At 42.1% G+C, this 22860-nt stretch overlaps 1 protein-coding gene across 4 annotated transcripts in view; it reads left to right on the forward strand.

Moving 5' to 3' along the window:
* LOC139765092 (irregular chiasm C-roughest protein-like) overlaps positions 1-22860 on the forward strand; it is a 127000-nt gene that overhangs the window by 40949 nt on the left and 63191 nt on the right. For all 4 annotated transcript variants that reach the window (XM_071692257.1, XM_071692260.1, XM_071692258.1 and 1 more), the window contains exon 3: positions 3430-3504. The gene's annotated coding sequence lies outside the window, so the exon portion shown is untranslated. The remainder of the gene's footprint in view (positions 1-3429; positions 3505-22860) is intronic.

Consider the following 22860-nt stretch of genomic DNA (forward strand, 5'->3'; position numbering starts at 1 on the left):
AACTTGCGGGAAAATGAAAAATTCTGAGATGTGAGGATTGTAAGAGATATTGTTGGTTGTAGGCAGTCCAGAATACTGATGTAGGGAGATGATGCCATGTGAGCGTCGTCAAAGAGCAGAAGTATTGGAAATTGTCTTGCCGGTGACTTATGGCTAATATCTTACTGTGGATGATTTAGATAACAGTTTTCCTCCCCAGTGTACCATCGCTGGAAACTTACAATGGAGATGGATTTGACAGTGAGTTGGTGTGTTGGGGGAAGAATGAGCCCTGGCAAGTACTACATAAGGGATGACAGATGTAAAGATCATGTCATCTGTGAGTTTATAGTTCGTTATGACCCGGAGGTCGTCAGTAAGTAAAGGGTAATGATACTGTCGTACCATGATACTGATGGTCGTGCACCACAACACTGTAACACGTAACACCATACCTCGTATCGCCCACCAAACTTTTCGTTCTGAGGAAGATATTATTTCTAGTGATCATCGTGCCAATGGTTGTTTGTGGCTGCAGTTGCTGTGTTTGCCATAGTTGGTGACTTTCCTGTTCAGAACCATATATCTAGAGGCTTTCAGGGTTAGTGTATGTTAAAGGAGTTTGTTAATCATCTAGCAATAGATGGATACCACATCCGTCAACAGACATATACTGGAAAAAGAATATATAACCCGGTGAAAATTTTCTTTTTAAACTAACGTGGATGACCGTGCTGGACAATCCTTATCTGTCTTTTTAAAAGTGGCTGGACCTAGAGGTGAGGCTGGACACAATGGCCACGTACGTGTTTACTGTCTTCATCCTTAGAAGGAGGAGAGGAAGTCTTCCTGAATACCATGATGAGTTGCTGCCTCCAAATGCTAAAGTTAACCACATCTATCATTGAGGATCATCACATATGTACAAGTGTGTCATGTTCTTCATGTCCAGTGTACCAGAACAACTCTGGGGAAGATGCTACAAAGAAGAAGAAGAAGAAGAGAAAGAAAATTTATATATGAAGAAAGTAGTAAGAAAGAAGTGAGTACTATGTTTAGTTAGTAATAAAGCAGTAATGGTGTCTCAAGATGGAATCTTCCGGTTTTTCTTCTTACCGTAATCACTATCAGGACCATCTGCAGTGTCACATTAATCACGGCGGCTTTTGGTGATTCTGAGGCTGATTGATTGTCTGATGGTGCAAGTTCTGGCAGACTTAGGCCATCGTAGTCCCTATCCAGGGATGCTGAAGGTTCATTGTGCTCGCTTACCAGATATGATAGATGGTTCTTCGAGGCCCAGGCTGTTTTGGTCTTTATGCCCTGGTTCCTCAAAGTTCGTCACTATTGGTTATGGAGTGGCGTCCTGGGAACAGATGTGACGTTGGATGTGACAAGTTATGATGAATGCACAGATGTATCAAAGGCAAATTTCGCAAGTCACGTTTAGTTCTGCAGCTGCAGGACCCAAGATGCTTCTCTCAGAGTCTGGATGAGTTTCCTGTGAGGTTAAGTTTACTGTTTATAATCATATTGTAGATATAGTGTGAACATTTACATCATGGTTGAGGTGGCGGCCCTTTACAGAATGGTAACCTTAACAAGAAAGGAAAATTTTACGAAGTAAAATTTTACAAGATGGGAAACATGTAACTTGATACACAGTTAACCCCAGGAAGATGGTAAACCACATTCAGATGGCACTTACTAACACAGAAAGTAAACCTTCCTGGGAAGCAAAGCTAAACTACAGGGTAAACACTGAGTAGCAGTCGAAGCTGAACCAGGCTGTATAGTAAGGAGGGTTTAGCACTGTATTATACTAGCTGTGTAGAGCCATGCGGGTTCCATCATCCATATTGTGTTGTACAGAAGGTTTAGATATTATATAAACCGGGTCTGGTAAAGCTTTAGAGGGTTCAGGATCTAGTTATTCAGGTGTATCAGACGAAATCAGGTCTGTTCTTTACCATACAAGAAGCCTTGACTCAGTTATATTCAAGAGTTATAACTGTAGTGGATTACGTGACTCCCTGTTCACGACCCAGTGGAACAATAAGGGTCTGTAGGAGGCTAGAATTATGATTATCCCTTCTGATTATTGGCTGGAGAAATGGGTTTTACATGAGAAATTTGGGAAGGTATTCTTGGCGAGTTCTGAGAAGGTAGTGAACAAGAACAGGTGATGAAAATGGAGGAGAAGTAGATGATACCTACAGAGACTCGGGCTAAACCGGGCAGGAGGTAACAGTTATTACCTAGTGGGACACAGAAGCAAGATATGGCACAGACTGGTCATAGATGAGCTGCGCATCCGGATGACTACAGGAACTGACGTAAGAAGGGGTGAGTCAGTCACCACAGGAGAGGAAGCAGGCTGGGGTAGGAGAAGTGATTTCCTTACATCGGTTCTTTTCAAGAAGAAAGTCGGACGCAAATAGAACTACGAGTCTGGCTAGTGATGATAGAGAACTTGTGTTCGACAAGGAACGACTGTAAACCCTTCAGGTGACCAGTCTGTTGGATGGGCTAGTAAGCCGTGAGGCAAGCAGTTAAGCAGCATCATGCGATATATTGGCAGGGTAAAGGAAGGTACATGCTGTGAAGAGAGACGGCTGCTCACACCCACTAAACTTAACAAGGGTCAGTTGATGAACATTTGCATAACATGTGGAGGGAGGCTGGTAGAAGATATAAGGCTGGAACTAAACTAGATATTCACACTCTGTAAACTTCACTCAGTCATTAGAGAAATGTTTGTTTGCCGATGGCAGCTGTGCCTCAGCCAAGGATCTGGTGGCGGTGGTTGCCTCGTATGGACTCGTTTGTGATACTCAAACACTCCTCTGGCATCTACAGGCTCACTTCGTACCCGTGTAAATTTCTTCACATGATTTCATTGTTGATTAACAAGGTCAGAATAACGAAACGTACAATAATAGTTAATCGTGCATGTTCATGGAGTATGTTGTACTTAGTGATGTGTGTATAGTGACATCCTTGATTCAACAGTTTTCTGCTTGCAACTCCCCCTCTCAGAGATCGTCTGAAACCGTAACTTTCTTATTCCTAACTGATTATCCCAGGAGACGCTCGTCCTCGGGGCCGGTGGCATAACACTCATACCATGAGGACGTCCTCAATCAGGAAGCTTATCGCATCTGAGCAAACGTAACTGGCGAGCAGTGGTGCACAGGAATTCATAGTCAATACAGACACTAACTAACCATACAGTTACAGAGGTTACTAAAAGTTATAAACACATCATGATCGAATACTCATCTTTTCAACATCTTCATGAAAGGTAAATAGGTTTCTTTCGAGCTCCATTCTACTAATAAAGATTCCTAGAATTTTCATGTAAATAAAGACATTCAAACATTACTCAACTCGCAAGAGTTGCAGCTCCCATTAAGAGTAATCCTACAATACGTGTTTTCTTCTTCACAGTTGACGAGATATCTCCACTTACGTAAGGCACTTAAACTCCAGGAGGTGTGGGCTGACGTGCCTCTCTGTACACAGGTAGGTGAGAACTCTGCACTTGGAATGTTTGTTTGGCTCATGTACACACTCCGCTCTGTCTCCTAGACTGCATGGAGACTTATATCATCTAAATCTTGCAAGAAAATTTAGGAAAGGATGTATCTGTGTACACGCAAACACACACACACACACACACACACACACACACACACACACACACACACACACACATACACACACATACACACACACACACACACACACACACACACACATATATATATATATATATATATATATATATATATATATATATATATATATATATATATATATATATATATATATATATATATATATATATATATATATATATATATATATATATATATATATATATATATATATAGAGAGAGAGAGAGAGAGAGAGAGAGAGAGAGAGAGAGCCCAGCCGAGGAAGACTGTGGTAAACATGAGACTGTAAAGAATGTGTGTAATAAGATAAAAGTATTTGTGGTGAGCGTGTGGACAGTACAGGTGGCTGGTGGCCTGTGGCGGGAGTCCTCACACTCTCCGGCCCAAGACCCCGGCAGGCTCTGTGTGAGCGTCCTGTCTGTGTGGAGCAGAAGCCTTAAAAACGTTCTGGAAATTACTTGCAAGGGACAAGGAAACCTTTATTCTTTTTTTTTTGATATTTCTAAAACGACCTTTTCAGCCTATGATAATCTCAGCACCTAAGTGCTGGAATTTGGCATAGTTTACTACCATACAGGAGGTTAGACGTAGTATGTACACAGTGGCTGTGTATGAAATATTGAACTCTGCCGTAAAATACACAATGTTTGTTTATGAGACTGGAAACTGCGCCACCACAGAACATACCGACCCTTACAGAACGTCCCGCAAAGAAGGACGATGTACCATTCTCTTTTGTATTGGACAATTTTCTTTTTTCTTTTACCAATGAATGATGATGTTAGAGTATTGCTGGGGTATTCTGAGACAGAGATGCATCTCACCATCGTGTTGTTTGCTGCACGAGGATCATGTCACTCACTTGACCATGACTGTCTACTCTCGAGAGTGAGATGAGCAGAAGGTTTCCAGATCATGCCAGACAGACATTCCAGGCAAGTACCCTCTTTCCATCTCCCAGCGAGTCTTGCTGCCTCCACCCTTACCAATATCCAACTTTTGTTCCAAGTGAAATTTAAGATCACATTTGCTTTTTCCTTCCACTACTTTGAGGTGGAAAAAGCAACTTGGGTGTTGCTGTGTTTTGTGTGTAAGTCATCCTCGCTCTCTGGTAGAGGTCACTCATTCCTCGACCCATCTTACCCTCACCCTTTACACTACTGAGTTCTTCCTGCTCATGTGTTGCGCTGTTTCTACAGGAATACGGTAATTCCCAGGTCTTGCTTGAGTATTTATCAGAAAATCTTGGAATTCTCAACTTTTTTCTCTGTAGAATATGCATACGGTTCACTAACATCTCTTCCCTCCGTGATGTATGAGACGTCGACCTGCAGTCCCATATCATCTTATGATAACATGCTTGACACTGTATTATGATAACATGGCCGACGTCATATTATGATAACATGTTCCACATCTAATGATGATCGTATAGTTCACATCGTGTGAGGATATAATGCAAATGACATCGTCTTCCGGTAGTTTACTTGACATTATCCAGTAATTACAAAGTTCAGCTGCGGTACAGACGTGAAATGATGGTAAATAAAACTGTAATCACCAGAACTCCAGGGTATGGTACAGTACACCTGTATCCTGATCTGACAGTGTGTGCAGCTGCCGTAAGTAATATATATAATATATATTCTCCATTATTTTTGCTTTTGTTTCCAAGATGATCTAATTGCATGAGATCATTTGGAGTGAAACCATTATCCTTGTGCATTGATGCAGTCAGATGAGGATAGTGAGGTCTGTCAGATAGCATTCTGTGCCTCCAGGAAGGCAAACAGTTCATGTGGCCAGCTGCTGAACTATGCCTAGTAACGGAATCCCGCCCGGCAACCGCCACATTTGGGCAACATTTATTGTTATTGTTTATCAGGTCGTGAGTTTACGTGCAAGTTAGATGGCAGTAAACAAACGAGTCTATGCCAGAGTGGCCTTCAAAGGAAACACCTACAGTGTGGATGGTAGTGGCTGTTGGTCAGTAGGTAACGCATGTGTATCCATTGTCACTACACCACACTATCACTACCATCAGATAACTCAAGGAAAATAGTATAGACCTGAGGACTGAACAGATACTGATAACCATACTATTGATACTGCCACTAGTGCTACAACAACAGCTATTACTACTACTACTGATTATAATGATAATGATAATAATAATAATAATAATAATAATAATAATAATAATAATAATAATAATAATAATAATAATAATAATTATAATGACAATAATAATAATAATGATGATAATGATAATCATAATAATGATAATGATAATAATGATAATCATAATAATAATAGTAATAATAATAATAATAATAATAATAGTAATAATAATAATAATAATAATAATAGTAATAATAATAATAATAATAATAATAATGATATTCATACAAGTATGCGCATATAGATACTATACCGTATATTTACCAAAAATATATTATATTCAGAATTATTCCCTACTGTACAATGGTAGAAAATCCCAACTACAATTGGAGGACAAGTGCCGTTCCCTGGGAGAGAACCTTTACTAAAGTGAAATGTAGAACAGAGCAACCATAAACGTCGACCCGGGCGAGCAACGGCCGCACAAACTCTACGGTGATCCTTTGCCACGTTTCACTACGTCGCTGCCTCTCCCGCTCTGCTGCCTGGTTAATTCTTGTTCTATAACAATAATAACTGGGAGCTTATACATACATACACGATATATATATATATATATATATATATATATATATATATATATATATATATATATATATATATATATATATATATATATATATATATATATATATATATATATAATATATATAAACTTTTCGTCAATTGTATTTGCCTAGCCACAGACAGTACTGTCATTGCTCGTTACGTCTCAGGTGAGGTGTGAGTGTCTCTGAGGTAAGGAATGGTGATACTGAGGTGTTGAGCACCGGTGGTCATCCTGGCAGCCAACCAATATACCGTATCTCATGTGTTATCTTGTTTGTTTTCCCGAGTAGGTCGGTCCAGTGTGTTCCCTCCAGGCTCACGGCACCTGGTCTGGTCACCTCACTCTGAAGGACAGACTAGGTCGCAGAGATCTTGTTTTCCTGCTGCTTTCTCACACGTCATCTAATTTATGTTTTTCGTCTTCCCAGCACTCCTCATAACCTACGTCCCTGTGTACAAACAACCGTCTCACGCACACCTCCCAATATGAGGTGAGGATGCAGACGGTGTGGCTGAGGAACCTCGCCCTACCTGAAGCAGTTCTGGTCCACCAGGGAACAATTCCCACAGAACTTATCGGGTCGACTTTCATGATTCAAAATCAACCATCGGGCCGTCAGCGGCACCGTGGCTTCCCGCATGAACTAGCTATACGACAGGTATTTTCTGAAGTGAAACTTAATTTTACTCAAAGAACAACAGTTTTGAGTTACGTGGTGATGGGTCAACAACAGCACAGTAAGTACGTGCTCAGAGTGAGGGCAGATGACACCATCAGATGTCAGTTGTCTTCAGGTTTCTGTAGTTTCATGCATTGTACATGAATCTTTCCCGTTGAGTTTTGACTTGTAAGAGTATGGTTGTCCAGGGCTGGCTCCCAGTGACTGGGTTGGTTATGTGGGCTTCAGTCCTATTGGCTGCCAAAATCATTAAGACTTCTAACAATCAAGTTATAACAATACGGCTTATATCTGGTAATGGGTCCTGACCTATGCTCCAGCGTGTTTTTGGGACTATTATATTGTTATCCCGTGGGTACAATCTTCTGCACTTGCTTAAACTATGGTCTGCTTCCCTTAACAGTTCTTCATCACAGTACATGATGCAACCAAACCTTTCTTATATTTTCCTCTATTGTAATATTTGACTCTCGTATATCTTAACCATGCACCTGCGTGTCTTCAACAGTTATCAGCGTTCCAAAATAATTGGTTTCTGGCGAAGATATTTGTGAGTCTTTAGATTTCCTGCACACCACCAATGACGCGTCCCTCGAGCTTCTGTTCCGTCTCAGTTGTCTTATCTCTCTGGATTCAATTTCCTGACATATTGATAAGTTTGATCAGACGTTGTGCTCCTCAAACTTCCCAAACTTATCTCCTTCATCATGTATTAACAAACCTCTTCCAACAAACCTTCCAAATATATATATATATATATATATATATATATATATATATATATATATATATATATATATATATATATATATATATATATATATATATATATATATATATATATATATATATATATATATATATATATATATATATATATATATATATATATATATATATATATATATATACATATACATAACAAGTTGTATGAGTTACGATATGTGGTGTTGGTGCGAGGGTGGCATGATGCTCTACCACTGGTGACCAGTTTGAAACACCTCTAACTGCGCTCCGCAGCAGCTGAGACAAATACAGAAAATGGAAAGCCAAGATACTGGGCCACTTTCCCACAAGTGTCGTCACAAAATATACACTTCCCAAAAGTTTTACAAGTTAAAGGAAAGCATGAAAGAAGATATAACATCATGACATGCTATGCCATGCTTTGACATGCCATGCTATACCATGCCACGCCATGTTCATTTTCTCTACGTGAATCAATATTGTACATAGACTACTCGATGTCGTGCTTGGCAGCGGAGAAAACTTGAAAGGATATTTTGAAGCTGGAAGAAAATTATGAATGAGTGAACATGGTAAAAATCCGAGCTAACATCACCTGGAGTGTCGTCAGTAGTAAGATAACATTTAGTACTAAATTCGTGTTGCAGATTATGGTCGACCCTTTTGAAAGATGGAAGCACTGACGTCAGTAGGAGGGCAAGGTATTAGTTACCTGACGCAAGTGACCATCTAGGCGATTATCCAAATGAGAATCGTCACAACAGGTTTGTGGCTGTCCTAAGGAAAGTTCAGGAACACTCCGTACGCTAACAGAAAACAAGGTTGAATAAGAATGATGCTAGAGCGATGAAAGTTGAAGATTTGATTTCAGTCAAAGTAAATGCCTGCTTAGAGAGATATAAAAAAGTTTAAGTTTACTTAAGGGAGCTATTCTACATGATATACGGGCAAATTACAAAGCCAGGAAACCCCCCAGAAAGACTATGAAATAACGGTAGCAAAGGACGTGAGTTAACTCCTAACGATATCTGCGAAATATTCAGTGAAGATCTGAGAGGAAAGAGCCTCTGAAACGGTTTCAGGCAGACTCTTATTTCCTCTGAACTTAGAAGAAATGGAATACATTCTTTACGTATAAGTCTACAGAGGAATATAGGAAATAGGTTTTGCTAATCAGTAGCAAATAAAGAAGTCGCATCTAAAGTTTAGCAGAATACATCAATAAAACTGGGTAATTTCCCAGGTCTTGGCGAGGTGTATCCAAGAATCTTGCGAGACTAAAGATAGTAAGTTCTAGTTCGTGCAATAAATCCTCAGTTCCACAATGACGCACTGGAGCCGAGTAAGCTGCTAGTGTTGTAACAATATCTAAAAATGGGGAAAGGTGGCTTGTCTCCAGTTATCGACTGATTAGTCTGACTTTGGAAAACCACTGGAGGATATCATAGCTAAACCAGTTTTAACTCACCTGGAAAAACATAAATCGACACAGTATGAACAGCATGCCTCACCGAGAGACGTTCATGTATCACAAAAATTAATGTCGTTTTATCAGGACTAGTCGAAACAGTGGACTCCAACAAAGATTATATTGTTTTCCCATTACTGATAAGGCTTTTGATAAGGTGTCAAATGATGATTGATAAGGAAGGTCGAGGTTCATAAAGTTGGGCACGAAATCCTGAACTGTGTTAAGACTTGGATGAACGGTACAAATCTGAGGGTTAGCAGATATGGGGTAAATCTACCTGGACAACCACCTACAGTGTTTTTCATGAGTCCTCGTCCGCGGACCTGTATTATTCAGATATTGTGGCTTAGTGTGGCTATAACATATATTTTGGCGTAGTGTGGCTATAGCAGATATTGCGGTATGGCGTGGCAATAGTAGATAATGTGGCCAAGAACAGTGTTTGTGATAGATATTTCCACAATGTGTTGAACCAGACGGTTGAAGCCAGTGTAGTAATGTCCTTAACAGTTCTTGTGATCGATAACAATATGTGTAACCCAGAACAGGGTGTCTATAACAGGCCCAGAGAACGATGCCGTCATACGGCAAGGGTCCGTACTAGACATAGACCTGGCAAGGCTAACAACATCTATAACAAGCAACTGAGGGATGCACAGTGTTTATATTAGATACCATGGCCATGTTGACGATGGTCATGATAGATACAGTGTGTCCATAACGGATCTGAGGGCCATGTAGGCTGTGCCTATATAGGGTGGAATGCGTCGCTCAATATTACCATTCAGGAGCCATACATAAGACACATCTGAGTCAGTGTGCTTCCCTGCCAATTACTGGCGTCCGATAGAGGCAAGCGAGAGGGTTTGGAAATGTTGGAAGGCTAGACTGCTGCGGCTGCCTCAAACTGTGTCTGATATCCTTGTTTCTTCACCTCATTACTGATGTGCTGATTAGAAGTCAAGTGCTGACCGCGGTTACACAGGGAATGTTTTCTGAGAAAGTTTCTTGAGAAAACCACCCTGATATCTTATCCTTTCTTTCTTTCTAAGCAGTCATGACTTTATCTAAGACGAAGACGTTATCACTACGAAGCGAGTTTACATAAGGCTTGGCCTGGTTTACCTCTCACATAGCGCAGTGCCATGTTTACAACACGTATCAGTTGTGCATTTTTGAAGAATTCTTTATGAAATGCTAAAGAAACTTTTTCTTTTCGTTACTAAAATTGTGAGTAATGGTTTTATGATTAAAGTTGGCGGAGAGGTAATACCATCCTCTCTCTCTCTCTCTCTCTCTCTCTCTCTCTCTCTCTCTCTCTCTCTCTCTCTCTCTCTCTCTCTCTCTCTCTCTCTCTTAGGGTTATGGAGAGGAGGATACGAGTAACAGGATAGACTGGAGACTTCTGGACATTAGGCCTACTGAAGGTTGAGGTTTGGGGTAAATCGTAGCCGAGGGATTTTGTGACGAGGGAAGGTGATGATCAGGAGGAGTTCAGGGTGTGAGTGATTACTGTTGCGCTGACAGAGGGAAAGGAGTCGAGTAAGACGTTAGGTCAGGAGGACAAATTGTGGCAGGAGGAGGGAAAGAAGGATGTACTGGGTACAGACATTATGCTAAACACAGGAAGACAGATGATGGCTCGAGGAATGAATATCCTCACCTTACTCAGAAGGGAAGACAGGACACAGAGGGGGGGGACATATCAGAGTCTTAACACTAGAGACTTTCCTGGAGGCCAGTAAGGGCGGACGCCATAGAGATTTTGACAGGAACAATAGCACGTAGAGGTACAGCTGAGATTATAACACTATGTCTGAAATACAGCATCAGGTGTGATCTATACACTGTCATCTCGTTCAGACGAACGTCAAAAGAGCATCTTAAGGACTGACTCACTGATGATTGTATGTAGAATGACTGAATCTCATCCCGAGTTGGCCTGCGGTGACGTACCAGAGCTGACAGCCACAGCTGACCACTACTGCCACAGGCAACAGCAAAAGCCACTAGAGACAACAGCCACTGTCGACAACTGCCACTGTTGACAAACCCAGTGGAGACAGCAGCCACTGGGGACAGAGACAACCACAGGTGACACAAATAGCTCAAGGTGACAACAAAAGCCACAACTGACAACAAGGACAGGTGACAACATCAACATTTGATCACCCAGGAGGGAAACACAACACGACCACGGTCACCAAGGGAACCTGGCTGTTTGGCCACCCGGGAGGAGGCGTGGGCAGGGCTCCCGACACCACACTATCCTGTCACAGTTAGTATCGCTACCGCTGACGCTTGTTTACCAGCGGCGTCTCAGCTACGTCTCGTCCCTGTATATCCCTTGGCTGCATCTCTGTTCCTTCTTCTGGAAAATTTAAAACTGGAGGGGAGGATGTCCAGCCCGCCGCTACCACCCGTTTTAGTCACCTTCTACGACACGCAGGAGATATGTGGGCAGTATACATATACATACATACATACATACTACACACATGTATATGTCAAGAAAAAGAGATTTATCACTGTAGACCAGGATCTTTACAGATTAAGAAGATCTGCCGTGGAGGCGAGGGTAAGACGAGTGTAAGTGGCAGGAAGCGGGGCTTATGATGTATACCCAAGCGGTAGTATAGCGGGCCCCGACCATGGTGCACTCCTCATACAGCCATACATAATTCATCTCGGCTTCCGCCGGGAAAATTAACTTCCATGCTAATAATTCCTCAGTTTATATAATGTATAAACCAAGGCTTCAGTTCTAGGCTGGCTAGCACGGCCTGGATACGACTGACTGCTTGTTCACTGTGGCCCGTGGTCAGTGGAAGTCTGGTGTCCATAACAGACCAGTGTATCCGTAACGTTGATAGTTCTACGAGTGGTGTTGTGGGCGAACGTTCTACACTCACTGCCTGATCCCTGTAGCACCGGATGTGAATGATGTTAGTAATGGCTCACTGCCTGATCCCTGTAGCACCGGATGTGAATGATGTTAGTAATGGCATACCAGGCTGCTATAACTGGCACAGCAGCCAAGAATATACACGTTATATCTGTGGATTAATTAACAACAAGATCAAATGTACGTCATAACAACCCACTGGCCAGGGTGGCTCAATATTGATCTCTGGATGATGGTCTTGTGTGTGATGGCACAGTGTACACACTGATGAATGTTTCTAGTGATAAGCAAGTATTTGTTGTCATTTATGGTACATCTTGAAAAATAGGAAATGAGGTTCTGGTTGTATATCGTGTGAAGCTACCCCAGGCATAGATTGGCGTATTGATGATGATAATGGACACGATTATCATGACTGTCATAACAGTAGCTCCTTGTAGATGACGATGATGTGACGAGAACAACCCATCCTCTCAAGGTAGCGTCAGGAACAAACGAACGATGGCCTCTTTTTTACACATCTAACTCTAGCTAGCGTGTATCATGTACTGAAACGAGGGCTCACCAAACACAGACGAACCCTCGAGGCATCTCCTTCTTGAATCAACAATGACCAAAGCTGAACATATGAGGACGAAATACACTAAGTCAGTACTGAAGGGTTTGACTATAGTATACAACGAGTCAGTTATAATGGGTGTGACTACAGTATACAGTAAGTCAGTAATGGTGTGTGTGACTACAATATACAAGGAGTTTGTCATGGTGGGTATGACTACAGTATACAGTGAGTCAGTTATGGTGGGTGGGATTACAGCACACACCATGACAACTACATCATCAGTAGCAACGTTTACTACACTACTGTATTCTACACTTGCCCAAGTGAAAGTAAAATTGTTGCAGCTTCTACCTTCCTGATGCACGTAGGTTAGGTTCATGGCGACCCTTGGTGGAGTCTGTCTTGTGAAGCAGAAGTTGTAGCGATATTTATGCTCAGAAACTTCTTGGAGATGGACTAACGCATCTGTCTGCCAAAACTGGATTTGCATATGTTAGAAAATGTTGTCTAGTGGGAAGACGTGGGAGGCCTGTGTTGACATTATCACATCTGCATACATTAGCTCCTCTTATGGCTGCTATAAGTGACCTCACAACTTCTTAACTTCCTCAAACCTTGATACAAGAGTCACATTTTATGTTTTATCTTATCTAGTCATGAACGTGTCTCAGCAGCAATTATGTACTAGCTTGTCACTTGTCAATATTAGAAATCACTCGGCGCCGGTGAGCCAGTCTATCGATTTGTACATGTAGGTTTGCAGTTGTAAACTTCAATTACTGATGTAACTATAATTCCTGGTATTAGGACGTCTGCGAATCTTTAGGTCTTGTAGCACAGTCCAGCGTCACGGCCATCAGTGTATGTTAGAAAGAGAAGTGCACTCAAGACTGACCTCTAATGCACAGCTCTTGTTACGTCTTACCATTCTGAGGTTTGATCGTAGTTCTGTCCTATTTATCAACAGCCAGTCAACAGAATTCTTAACCACGGAAGTACAGCAGGTAACCTAAGTACAACGCATCAAGTAATCTTGATGCATGACGCTGAAAACTGTCAATGCATGATATGAATAGCTATGCTTTGATCATGCATATCGATAATATCATTAATTAACTTATACAGATTTGTCAGGCATGAAGGACTGTGTCGAAAACCATGCTGCGAGTATTTAGTTAAGTTGTAATATATTAACTGCTGGTAACAAGGGAATGGCTCAGCACAACAGTAAGATGGCTCAGTTTCTGAGACAGATCTGGAAATGTGGGTGTGTAAGAAAGACCAGAGTGAGGAATGGGGAGTTTTGTGAGAGATACAGAGTGCTGGGGAAGGAGTGGTTTGGAAGAGAAAAAATAAAGTTTTAAGGCTGTGAGAGATTGTAATAAAGGTAAATGGATGCTGGGAAAGTGACAAAAGAATATTTTGTGTTAAGCAAAAGGGAAAAGAGCGATATGAGTGGTAAGATATAGCTGAGTTTAGTATATGGAAATATACTACGAAATATGAGTGAGAAATGACAGCAGATGTGCGTCTCTTATGATGTGACATAACCTTGAAGTATACAGAGTGTCCTGATATATGAACACCATACTATAACATGTTATAAGACGGTCAGTGTAATGATATAGTGTGTTCTTGACGACCACTGGGATTACAATAATCTTATCTCAGTCATGCCTTACGTAGTCTTGGATATCTATGGATCTAAAGATGACGTTAAACAAAGGAGTCTGTAAACCCACACCATCCAGTAATGGAAGTAGACAAGATAAAAGTCTGGCGTCTGGTGCTTGAGATTAGAATGTCATTGAAGTTTCATTATGACTCACATGTGTAATCTGGCTGTCAACAAGGGATATTTATAGTCACTGCTGAGGGCCTTCAGCAGGTAATCCGCACGGGGATTTTGCTCTCAGGAAAGAGACACCTCTCTCTCAGGGTCCCCAGCCTCGAACCAAGGACATCAGAGGAAAGATGTGGAAATTATTTACTTCAGGAATATATATCACCTGACGACCACCTAAAGTAAGAGTAATCACACTGTGGTATGTTTATGTGAAGAACTGATATCCAGATCTTCCTGACGTGGGGGTTAAGTTGATTATACACCGCACATGTTTCATCCTAAAAACACCACATCACAAGAATACAGAAATTTCAGTTACGAGAGTTTTGTGACGTCAGCCCAAGAATACAGTGGTGTTACGGTAGGTGTTATGGAACATCAGAATACAGGGAATAACGGTACTCCGGGTCTTGTAGCGTCAGAGCGGCATGACAACCGCCTCCGCCGGGCAATCTCGCATTCAGCCGGGAAAATCCATTCACACTCCAGCACACAGATCCATTTCTCATGCAAATTTCATCGTTGAATATGATTGATAAGTTTCTTTGCACTGAAGATCCATTGTCCTATGATATCTCAGACTCGTCTTGTTCTAGTGTTATTATATTCTGTACCTTGTCTGTTGTTCCATTGTTATATCCTATATGTTGTCTGTTGTTCCATTGTTATATCCTATATGTTGTCTGTTGTTCCATTGTTATATCCTATATGTTGTCTGTTGTTCCATTGTTATATCCTATATGTTGTCTGTTGTTCCATTGTTATATCCTATATGTTGTCTGTTGTTCATTGTTACATCCTATATGTTGTCTGTTGTTCCAGCGTTACCTTAGATCATATGGCTATCCAGTACTGTTCCAGAACCAAGTGGGGTTAAAGACTTTTACCTAAAGGTGTCCTAGAGACAAACGCTGTCCGATTCTCTTGTCCATGAATACTTCAGTGCATCTTAAGAGCATCAGTGGACTATATTTTCTATTACACTTCTGCAGCCTCCAATCATTTTAAGAAATATCTAGCAGTTCATAACCATCGTTTCTTATCATATCTCAAAACCTTTCTCTATGACTGAGCCTTGTACATCTTTCGCAATATGAAAATAATTTTCTCTGAAAATCACTTTATCTACTACCCCTCTCTGTCCTTTCCCACGCCAACAGTGGATAAGTGAATACCCCATCAACTATCTGTTTTAAAAGGATGTCTACGTCAGCAGTGTTGTGTTCTTGTCAAACTGCTTCGCCAAGTTAGCTAACTCACTCTGACTGATGACACACCACCATCATCCCCAACACAGTTTTCCATCAGCATATTAGCTCCCACATTTACAATGTCACAGCTTCAACTCATACTGTACTTTGGAGACTATTATAAAGCCTTTGTTTATCCCATGAAGTAGATTTGATGATCAGGATTCAACTAGACGCAAGGAAGAGATATCTGAGCGTATTCTAGCCGGCCAGCTTCACAGAATTTGCATGAGAGGAGGAGAGCTGGAGGGAAAGACTTCAGATGAGCAGCTACAACTAAGAAGGGGCGAAAGGTGAAATTCATGGAAAGACTTTCGTAAACACCCAAAGGAAAAAATCTATCTATCTAGTCTTCGAACTACATATCTATCCAGCCAACTAATTTCATTTAGATTAAGAACATGCCATACCGTGAAAAGACCACGGTTAGTGTGGCCTGCCGAGGAAATGCCTATAGTGGTAAATCATTAGAGAAGCCAGAGTCATACATATCAAGCTTCGACATTACACATTGGGTATCCTGTAGGATGTTTCTGTAGCGTAGCAATAGGAGGAGGAGGAGGAGGAGGAGGGGAGTCTGGTCTGGTTACCGAGTCCTAACGGCCCGAGTGCAGCAGTTGTGTGAGGTGGGTCATGTGGCCAGGTGGTGCTGAGGTCGTGGCAGGTTATGTTGTGGTAATGTTAGTGATGATGTCACGTACAGGTGATGGTGATGGTGCTGGTGAAGGTGACGGTACTGATGCTGCTGGTGAAAGTGACATTACTGATGGTGATGGTGTAGGTGACATTACTGATGGTGATGGTAGTGGCCTGATACAAGTGGTGGTCATGATGATGGTAGGGTAACAGGGGACGAGATTCATGATGGAAGTAGAGGTAGTGGTACTGACGATGGTCGTTAACAACTGTAAGTATATGGTAACAGTAATAACCAGGTAGTATCACAAGCAGCAGCAGCAACAACAGAATCAGTAGCAGCAGCAGCAGCAGCAGCAGCAGGAGGAAGGACAGAATCTAGTCAGCAGCAGCAGCAGCAGGAGAGACAGAAGCCAGTCAGCAGCAGCAGCAGCAGCAGCAGGAGGGACAGAAGCCAGTCAGCAGCAGCAGCAGGAGGAGGGACAGAAGCCAGTCAGCAGCAGCAGCAGCACCGGCGGCATGAGCAGCAGCAGGAGCAGCAGCAGCAATAGCAAGAACAACAGTAGAAGCAGGGACGAAAGACAGGCAGCAGCCGGAGCAGGAGGAGCGGCAGCAGGGACAAAAGCCAGGCAGGAGGAGCGGCAGGAGGGACAAAAGCCAGGCAGGAGGAGCAGCATATCTGTCTAGGGTCTCATGTTGTGATGATGATGGACTCAGGAGCCACATGTGGTGTTCACTCCCACATAAATCCTCGTCTCCCTCGTCTGTAAGTCCTCCCATGGGTCATCAATATTCATCAACCTGCTCGTCCATTGTCATAATTTGCATCATCAGTTTTCATACTTGGTATCACTGAGACGTCAGGCGTCCCATAAGAGACATTACAGGTGATGTATGTCTCCCCTAATGCTGAAATATCTCCTCCTCCCAATACACCAAGGCCAACTACATTGTTTATTAGGAATTTATTTACGTACTCCGGTGAATTGCTTTGCTTCCGTCTCCTCGTTTGTAGAAGAAAAAGTTTCTTTATACATTTTACTGCACATTGTAGTGAAGATGTTTTGTATGGTTCTTACCACCATTTACTTGGTTCCTGATCATGATACATATTACTGCCGTTGTAGGATCATGATAAACATTGCCGAGGTTATACATGAAGAACAATAATACTGCCTGGGGGTCTAACTCTCAGAAAATCTTGTGTTGAGGTCAAGCTGCCGACTATTGACATATGATTCAGAATAATCGGTTGGACAAAGTGTCATGAAAATCTGGAGGAAACGAACCTGCATTCATCGCTGAGCAGTCTTAACCACTATATTACATCAGAGTCTAAAGCACACCACATCGTATCCTATCGTACTGAAAAATCTCTTTTCTAATCCATTCTTCCTGTGTATCAAGTTTACAGTATGATGACGATGTTGTTTTAGTCAATTAAAGCATCAGATAAATACCCTCATGATACAGGTAGCGGGATCATTACTGTGGAGAAGGATCATTAAAGCAGAAGATAATATCCGGAGGTGCCTGGTCTACAGCACGGCCCCCTATCCCAGCCACCTGCCCCTACCACCACCTTCTGCTGTATGTGTAAGCTCTGCTCTGCCTGTCTTTTGCTGTCCTATATGCTGCTGTCCGGTGTGCTGCTCTCCTGTTTGATGCTGCCCTGTCTGCTGCTGTCCTCTCTCATGCTGTCCTGTCTGCTACTGTCCTCTCTCATGCTGTCCTGTCTGATGCTGTCCCGTCTGCTGATATTCTGTCTCATGATCTCCTGCCAGTTTGCTTTATGTCTGATGCTGTCACGTCTGTCTTCCTTTGTGTTGCTATTTCCCGCTATGGCTGTTACCAACCATTCTGTTGCAGTAATGCTTGTTATGTTTTTGTAGTTGCTTTTTCATCCACTTTCTTGTAATTTCTTTCCTGCTCCAAATAGTCTGTCCTGCATACCCTCTAGCCAGGAGTTTCCCTCGGTATTTTTCAAATATCTGCATCGGGAAATAACTGGGTAAGCCGAGAAAAAAAATAGGAAGCACCAATTAACATAAATAATGTCTGCTCCTATTAAGTAAGCTGGCATGCATAATCATCGTTACCGGTTATTAAACAACCTCTCTGAAAGCACTTTTTCTTACTTTAGAATTGATGTTATCATTATAACCCAGTATCTTATCGACCAGCTGTGATCACAAGGACAGAACCCCAGACAAGTTTCAGTGTCATGTAAACATACTCGCCGTATTTACAATGGTAAGTATGAAGGAAAAACTGGAGGACATTCTGTTATTCTGTTTCATGACCCCTGAGGTGCAGGTTATTCAGAACAGTCTGTGGTGTTGGACTCAAGCAACCTAAATATAGTAGTAGAACAGGACAAGAATCAAATGCTAACTTCTACACCACAAGGAATATTGAATCTTTTATTATCAGACCTCCGCTCCCTCCCCTTTTAGTCGTCTTCTACGACACGCAGGAAATACGTGGGAAGTATTCTTTCTCCCCTATCCCCAGGGATAATATATATATATATATATATATATATATATATATATATATATATATATATATATATATATATATATATATATATATATATATATATATATATATATATATATATATATATATATATATATAAAGTAAATGGGATTATCGTGATGGTGCAGAGGACAGTTACATGTGCCATCGTACCAGGTAAATCAGTAGGTAATGGTCGGACGAACTCAAAAATCTGTGTATGTGTGTCGTTCTCACGGTTGTAAAACCATTGAAAAACTCATAGGATGGCCATCGAGCCTGTAAAACAGGAGTTGATCTGTTTTAATGGAACAGGTTGATGGTCATATTGTCTTTTACAGAGTATCACAACGAGAGGGCGACTGTGCAATGCTTGTCTATTGTCTATTAATTGCACATAGCGGCCTGTGGCAGTGCTGGCCCGACTGGGGGCGGCCCTCGAGAAGGACGGATCCGCACTCATTAATCTTTGTTAGTACAGAGTTAATGGTCAGGATAATTCATTGACGTTATACAGACGTAGGAAAAGTGCAAGGGTTATTGGTCCTGCCACCACTGCAGGATGCTCCCGAGGAGAGAGAGAGAGAGAGAGAGAGAGAGAGAGAGAGAGAGAGAGAGAGAGAGAGAGAGAGAGAGAGAGAGAGAGAGAGAGAGAGAGAGAGAGAGAGAGAGAGAGAGAGAGAGAGAGAGAGAGAGAGAGAGAGAGAGAGAGAGAGAGAGAGAGAGAGGGGGGAGGGGTTGTCCCTAGCCCAGCAGGAGACACAGTAGAGGCTCTCAACCCTAGATGTACTCAAGGACGTCCCGGCAGGAGGCGTACTGGAGGACCCACAGAAGGATCACTATATATATACCTTATCTGGGGCTCCTGTATCTCCCAGGATGCTGGCCGCATCCCCCAAGGGAAACATGTCCAGTAGTATCGTCGTGTGTGTGTGTGTGTGTGTGTGTGTGTGTGTGTGCCTCAGGTGAGTCTAGGACAGTTGAGGAGATGTTGTTGTCGTAACAACAGAAGATTATCGTGGGCATAAAGGATCAAGTACTGATATTTGGAATGTTGGAGAGTTGTGATCACGTGTTATATCTCCACCTTTATATACTCACATTTCTTACTGTTTTTAACAACAGAAACTCAAGGTGCAATCGGTGGGTAGCGAATAATAAGGATTAGGAAAAAGAAAATACATGGTGGGATGTCTGCTGGTTGGCAGAGTGCAAACCTGGCAATACCAGACACTTCCCTCATGACACGTCTTCGATAATCCTTGCTAAGTGGGTCTCTTGCTTGTGAACGACTACAATGTCCGAGTGTGGAGACCACATCCTGCAGCAACACGTACTAAGTGATGATGGGAATAGTCCTGTGATGGAAGAAGTGGGGTGCGTTCCCTCTGCATACACACAGTTAGATATGTTCTGCATAGACAGAGCACTTCCTCCAAACACACACACTCAAGTGACGTCTCTTCCCCCAGACCTAGAGGAAAAATGTGGGTAAGTGAGGTGTCTTACAGAAGACCTCCAGTTACCTTCCTATAGTTGTGTTGCGCTGTTACTCTGGCCTTCACCTCCTCATATGAGCCGCAACCACACCACCACACCACAGCCTCACAGTCCGTTTCTGGCCATGAATCAGTGACTGGTTCTCACCAACATCTGGAGATTAAATGATTCATAAATGTAAGGGACACAGTTGCTACCGAGAACAGGTATTCACTGATGGTCTCTCTCTCTCTCTCTCTCTCTCTCTCTCTCTCTCTCTCTCTCTCTCTCTCTCTCTCTCTCTCTCTCTAAATCACTGATCAGTAATAACAGGGATCGCTGCTGCGGCAGAAGCACAAGCATCCACAGTGCAGCGAGCAATCATGTTGATGGATCTCACGAAAAGTAAGATGAGGGTTGTTCTTGGTACATGTTATTCTTCCTCTCTCTCTGGCGGGCAAGCAACCAACCCCCCCGACGTTCACTCAACTTAGTATGATGAAATGAGCGAAGCGGGGCGCTGCTGGCCTGGCCTGGTGGCAACCTGCAGATCGTTATCATGAAGTGATGATGTTTTGTTACATCTTGGTAAAATGGCCGAGCGTGTGTGTGTGTGTGTGTGTGTGTGTGTGTGTGTGGGTTTGTGCATGACGGAGTGGAAGAGCTTTATTCTCTCCTCGGGAAAAAATGATTGGAACCTCTCTCATTGATTGATATAAGTTCTCAGTAAAAAACGATGATTGTCCTGGTCTACACTGTGGTCTATACTCATGCATGATGACAGGGCTGTCCCACAACACATTCAGCAAGGATGATACCTTGCATTTGTGATTTGAACTTATGTACACACACACACACACACACACACACACACACACACACACACACACATACACACATATATCAACCCTGAAAATAGTGTACCTTTTCCACCACATCTGTTCTTACTGTTTACTGTGCAACAGAAATTCCATTCTCCTTTCCTGCTTTTGTTACAGTTTCTAGATATCTATTCAAACAGTTCTCAGACTTTATCTTTCATCTTTAAACTAAACAATTTCCTTATTTATCTTAACATTATTCTTTTGTTAAGTATTGCAGTTTTCCCAGATCTTTTTCAAACTGTTTCCCTCCTATTCAATCTGTCCCACTGTATATGTTCAGCCTCACAAGCTGCCCAACATATATATAAGCTGAAAAACTTTTTCATGGAAATTGTCCAAAAGTTAGTACGTATATAAGTCGGGAAAACGTGACTTCAGATCAAGTTTACCTAAAAAACGATTATTTGTGTAGTTGTATGTAGTTAAGAACATAAATCTCTTGACAGGTTTCCAAATATGTGGAAAAACGAATATCAAAATATTGGTTGTGTTATTTATGGCGAAGCAATTTTGACACTGACTAATATAACTCAAGTTTTCTGTATTTTTTTCAAATACTTTTCTAGATATTTTCTTGAGTAAGTATTTATCCCGTTCTATGAATATTCGAATATATTTCTGTCATCCCCGGCAACTGTTACAGCCACTATTATTAGCATTAGCCTCTGTTACAGTGAGGTCAGCACCAGCCTCTGTTACAGTGACCGTCAGCACCAGGCTCTGTTACAGTGACCGTTAGCACCAGCCTCTGTTACAGTGACCGTCAGCACCAGGCTCTGTTACAGTGACCGTCAGCACCAGGCTCTGTTACAGTGACCGTCAGCACCAGCGTCTGTTACAATGACTGGCATCCTCAACATTCAGAGTCCAATTATAACTTTGGTTCTCCGGTTCAGTCCAGCTGTGGTGCTGGTGCCTTGTTACTGCCACGGTCTGTGGTGCTGTCACCGTCTGTGGTGTTGCCACAGTCTGTGGTGTTGCCACGGTCTGTGGTGTTGCCACAGATTGTGTTTTTGGCACAGCCATTGCTATCAGCGTCTGTGTTGACAATGACTGTTTGAATTTCCAGTGTCTTTGTGTCCGTGTTTGTTATACTACTGTTTGTGGGGTTAGTGTCTGTGATGCTACTGTTTGTGGGGTTAGTGTCTGTGATGCTACTGTTTGTGGGGTTAGTGTCTGTGATCATTGTGAATGTTGTCACTGTCTGTCAGAAGCGTCTGTAGTGATCAGTGTCAGTGGGACTGTTAATGGAGAAGAATACAAGGAAATACGCACAGCAGTAGACGGTTGGTTCGTTCCTAGGCCGTCTGTAATCACAGAGGAGATCTGAAACACAGAGCTTAGCGTGCAGTGGGTAGAAAAGGAGTCATAAGACTCAGAGAAATGCCTGTAAACTTTACAGATGGAGAGGTGCAAATAACATCATTCTTAGGTGTTCCATTGATTTTCTCTGCTTTGCTCATCTGTGCTAAGAAACCTCGGTAGATGAC

Source organism: Panulirus ornatus, chromosome 52 (assembly GCF_036320965.1).
Source record: "Panulirus ornatus isolate Po-2019 chromosome 52, ASM3632096v1, whole genome shotgun sequence".
NCBI classification, from domain to species: domain Eukaryota; kingdom Metazoa; phylum Arthropoda; class Malacostraca; order Decapoda; family Palinuridae; genus Panulirus; species Panulirus ornatus.